A 5,205-nucleotide genomic window follows, 5' to 3' on the forward strand; every position below is an offset into this window, starting at 1 on the left:
CCATTTTACATGGAAGAAGCATCTCCATTCCCGCCATTGAAGCAAACAACTTTGAGCTGAAACCTCAATTAGTTTCTCTGATGCAGCAGAACTGCAAGTTTCATGGACTTCCATCTGAAGATCCTTTTCAGTTTTTAACTGAATTCTTGCAGATATGTGATACTGTTAAGACTAATGGAGTAGATCCTGAAGTCTACAGGCTCATGCTTTTCCCTTTTGCTGTAAGAGACAGAGCTAGAGTGTGGTTGGACTCTCAACCCAGAGATAGCCTGAACTCTTGGGACAAGCTGGTCACGGCTTTCTTAGCCAAGTTCTTTCCTCGTCAAAAGCTGAGCAAGCTTAGAGTGGATGTTCAAACCTTCAGACAGAAAGAAGGTGAATCCTTCTATGAAGCTTGGGAAAGATACAAGCAACTGACCAAAAAGTGTCCTTCTGATATGCTTTCAGAATGGACCATACTGGATATATTCTATGATGGTCTATCTGAATTGGCTAAGATGTCATTAGATACTTCTGTAGGTGGATCCATTCACCTAAAGAAAACGCCTGCAGAAGCTCAAGAACTCATTGACATGGTTGCTAATAACCAGTTCATGTATACTTCTGAGAGGAATCCTGTGAGTAATGGGACGCCTATGAAGAAGAAAGTTCTTGAAGTTGATAATCTGAATGCCATATTGGCTCATAATAAAATATTGACTCAGCAAGTCAATATGATTTCTCAGAGTCTGAATGGAATGCAAGCTGCATCCAACAGTACTCAAGAGGCATCTTCTGAAGAAGAAGCTTATGATCCTGAAAACCCTGCAATAGCAGAGGTAAATTATATGGGTGAACCTTATGGAAACACCTATAACCCATCATGGAGAAATCATCCAAATTTCTCATGGAAGGATCAAAAGCCTCAACAAGGCTTTAATAATGGTGGAAGAAATAGGTTTAACAATAGTAAACCTTTTCCATCATCCATTCAGCAACAGACAGAGAACTCTGAACAAAATACCTCTAATTTAGTAAACTTAGTCTCTGATCTATCTAAGGCCACTGTGAGTTTCATGAATGAAACAAGGTCATTCATTATAAATTTGGAGGCACAAGTGGGCCAGCTGAGTAAAAGGATCACTGAAATCCCTCCTAGTACTCTCCCAAATAATACAGAAGAAAATCCAAAAGGAGAGTGCAAGGCCATTGAATTAATCACCATGGCCGAACCTGTGAAGGGAGGAGAGGACGTGAATCCCAAGGAGGAAGACCTCCTGGGACGTCTAGTGATCAATAAGGAGCTTCCCTCTAAGGAACCAAAGGAATCTGAGACTCATCTAGAGACCATAGAGATTCCATTGAACCTCCTTATGCCATTCATGAGCTCTGATGAGTATTCCTCTTCTGAAGAGAATGAGGATGTTACTGAAGAGCAAGCTGCCAAGTTTCTTGGTGCAATCATGAAGCTGAATGCCAAATTATTTGGTATTAAGACTTGGGAAGATGAACCTCCCTTGTTCACCAATGAACTAAGTGATCTGGATCAACTGACATTGCCTCAGAAGAAACAGGATCCTGGAAAGTTCGTAATACCTTGTACCATAGGCAACATGATCTTTGAAAAGGCTCTGTGTGACCTTGGTTCAGGGATAAACCTCATGCCCCTCTCTGTAATAGAGAAACTGGGAATCTATGGGGTGCAAGCCACTAAAATCTCATTAGAGATGGCAGACAATTCGAGAAAACAGGCTTATGGACAAGTAGAGGACGTGTTAGTAAAGGTTGAAGACCTTTACATCCCTGCTGATTTCATAATCCTGGATACTGGGAAGGATGAGGATGAATTCATCATCCTTGGAAGACCCTTCCTAGCCACAGCAAGAGCTGTGATTGATGTGGACAGAGGAGAATTGATCCTTCAATTAAACGAGGACAACCTTGTGTTTAAAACTCAAGGATCTCTCTCTGTACCCATGGAGAGGAAGCACAGTACGCTTCTCTCATTGCAGAGTCAACCAGAGCCCCCACAGTCAAACTCTAAGTTTGGTGTTGAACTCCCATATCCAAACTCTAAGTTTGGTGTTGGAGAGTCTCAACAATGCTCTGAACATCTGTGAGGCTCCATGAGAACCCACTGTCAAGCTATTGATATTAAATAAGCGCTTGTTGGGAGGCAACCTAATTTTTATCTAATTTCTATTTTTATTGTTTTTCATGTTTTATTAGGTTCATGATCATGTAGAGTCACAGAATAAAAAAAAAATTGAAAACGGAATCAAAAACAGCAGAAGAAAAATCACACCCTGGAGGAAGACCTTACTGGCGTTTAAACGCCAGTAAGATGCATCTGGCTGGCGTTCAACGCCAGAACAGAGCATGGTTCTGGCGCTGAACGCCCAAAATGGGCAGCATCTGGGCGTTTAAACGCCAGAATTGTACCCTGGAGAAGAGCTGGCGCTGAACGCCTAGAACAAGCATGGTTCTGGCGTTCAACGCCAGAAATGGGCAACAAATGGGCGTTCAACGCCCAGAACAAGCACCAATCTAGCGCTGAACGCCAGAGTTGTGTGCAAGGGCATTTTGCATGCCTAATTGGGTGCAAGGTTGTAAATCCTTGAACACCTCAGGATCTGTGGATCCCACAGGATCACCTCAGGATCTGTGAACCCCACAGGATCCCCACCTACCTCCACTTACTTCTTCTCACCCCTCTTTCACACAATCCCATAAACACTCTTCCCTAAAACTCTTCACCAATCACCTCAATCTCTCTTCCCTATCACCACTTCACCACTCACATCCATCCACTCTTCCCCATAAACCTACCTCATAAACCCCACCTACCTTCAAAATTCAAAAGCAATTTCCCACCCAAAACCTACCCTTATGGCCGAACCTTATCCCCCTTTCCCTTCCCTATATATAGCCCTCCATTCCTCCTCATTTTCACACAACACAACCCTCTCTTCCCCTTCTTGGCCGAAACACATCTCTCTCCCTCTCCTCCATTTCTTCTTCTTCTTCATCTCTTCTTTCTTCTCTTGCTCGAGGGCGAGCAAAATTCTAAGTTTGGTGTGGTAAAAGCATAAGCTTTTTGTTTTTCCATTACCATTGATGGCACCTAAGACCGGAGAATCCTCTAGAAAAGGGAAAGGGAAGACAAAAGCTCCCACTTCCGAGTCATGGGAGATGGAAAGATTCATCTCCAAAGCTCATCAAGACCACTTCTATGATGTTGTGGCCAAGAAGAAGGTGATCCCTGAGGTCCCTTTCAAGATCAAGAAGAATGAGTATCCGGAGATCCGACATAAAATCCAAAGAAGAGGTTGGGAAGTTCTAACAAAATCCATTCAACAAGTCGGCATCCTAATGGCTCAAGAGTTCTATGCCAATGCATGGATCACTAGGAACCATGATCAAAGTAAGAACCCGTACCCAAAGAATTATCTCACCATGGTTCGGGAGAAATACTTAGATTTTAGCCCGGAAAATGTGAGGTTGGCGTTTAACTTGCCTATGATGCAAGGAGATGCACGCCCCTACACTAGAAGGGTCAACTTTAATCAAAGGTTGGACCAAGTCCTCATGGACATATGTGTGGAAGGAGCTCAATGGAAGATTGACTCTAAAGGCAAGCCGGTTCAACTAAGAAGACTGGACCTCAAGCTTGTGGCTAGAGGATGGTTGGAGTTCATCCAACGCTCCATCATCCCCACTAGCAACCGATCTGAAGTTACTGTGGATCGGGCCATCATGATTCATAGCATCATGATTGGAGAGGAAGTAGAAGTTCATGAAGTCATCTCTCTTGAACTCTACAAAATGGCCGAAAAGTCCTCCCCCATGGTAAGGCTAGCTTTTCCTCATCTTATTTGCCATCTATGTTACTCAGCTGGAGCTTTCATAGAAGGAGACATTCCCATTGAGGAAGAGAAGCCCATCACTAAGAAAAGGATGGAGCAAGCAAGAGAGCCCATTCATGGAGCTCAAGAGGCGCAGGAAGCTCATCACCATGAGATCCCGGAGATGCCTCAAATGCATTTTCCTCCACAAAACTATTGGGAGCAAATCAACACCTCCCTAGGAGAATTAAGTTCCAACATGGGACAACTAAGGGTGGAACATTAAGAGCACTCTATCATCCTTCATGAAATTAGAGAAGATCAAAAAGCAATGAGGGAGGAGCAACAAAGACAAGGAAGAGACATAGAAGAGCTCAAGGACATCATTGGTTCCTCAAGAAGGAAACGCCACCATCACTAAGGTGGACTCATTCCTTGTTCTTATATTCTCTGTTTTTCGTTTTCTATGATAAGTGCTTATCTAAGTTTGTGTCTTATTACATGATCATTAGTATTTAGTAACTATGCCTTAAAGTAGTGAATATGAATCCATCACCTCTCTTAAATGAAAAATGTTTTAATTCAAAAGAACAAGAAGTACATGAGTTTTGAATTTATCCTTGAACTTAGTTTAATTATATTGATGTGGTGACAATACTTTTTGTTTTCTGAATGAATGCTTGAATAGTGCATATGTCTTTTGAAGTTGTTGTTTAAGAATGTTAAATATGTTGGCTCCTGAAAGAATGATGACAAGGAGACATGTTATTTGATAATCTGAAAAATCATAAAAATGATTCTTAAAGCAAGAAAAAGCAGCAAAGAACAAAGCTTGCAGAAAAAAAAATATAGGCGAAAGAAAAAAAAATAGAAAAAAAAATAAAAGAAAAAGCAAGCAGAAAAAGCCAAAAGCTCTTAAAACCAAGAGGCAAGAGCAAAAAGCCAGTAACCCTTAAAACCAAAAGGCAAGGGTAAATAAAAAGGATCCCAAGGCTTTGAGCATCAGTGGATAGGAGGGCCTAAAGGAATAAAATCCTGGCCTAAGCGGCTAAACCAAGCTGTCCCTAACCATGTGCTTGTGGCGTGTAGGTGTCAAGTGAAAACTTGAGACTGAGCGGTTAAAGTCAAGGTCCAAAGCAAAAAAAAAAAAGAGTGTGCTTAAGAACCCTGGACACCTCTAATTGGGGACTTTAGGAAAGCTGAGTCACAATCTGAAAAGGTTCACCCAATTATGTGTCTGTGGCATTTATGTATCCGGTGGTAATACTGGAAAACAAAGTGCTTAGGACCACGACCAAGACTCATAAAATAGCTGTGTTCAAGAATCATCATACTGAACTAGGAGAATCAATAACACTATCTGAACTCTGAGTTCCTATAG

General features: G+C 41.9%; 1 non-coding gene across 1 annotated transcript; it reads right to left on the reverse strand.

Moving 5' to 3' along the window:
• Positions 1–335: 335 nt before the first annotated feature.
• On the reverse strand, positions 336–443 carry LOC148577031 (small nucleolar RNA R71). Its single transcript, XR_015904697.1, has one exon. It is a non-coding gene; the product is annotated as a small nucleolar RNA R71 (small nucleolar RNA).
• Positions 444–5,205: the final 4,762 nt, after the last annotated feature.

This window comes from Arachis ipaensis, chromosome B1, assembly GCF_059453495.1.
Source record: "Arachis ipaensis isolate K30076 ecotype BB chromosome B1, ASM5945349v1, whole genome shotgun sequence".
NCBI classification, from domain to species: Eukaryota; Viridiplantae; Streptophyta; class Magnoliopsida; order Fabales; family Fabaceae; genus Arachis; species Arachis ipaensis.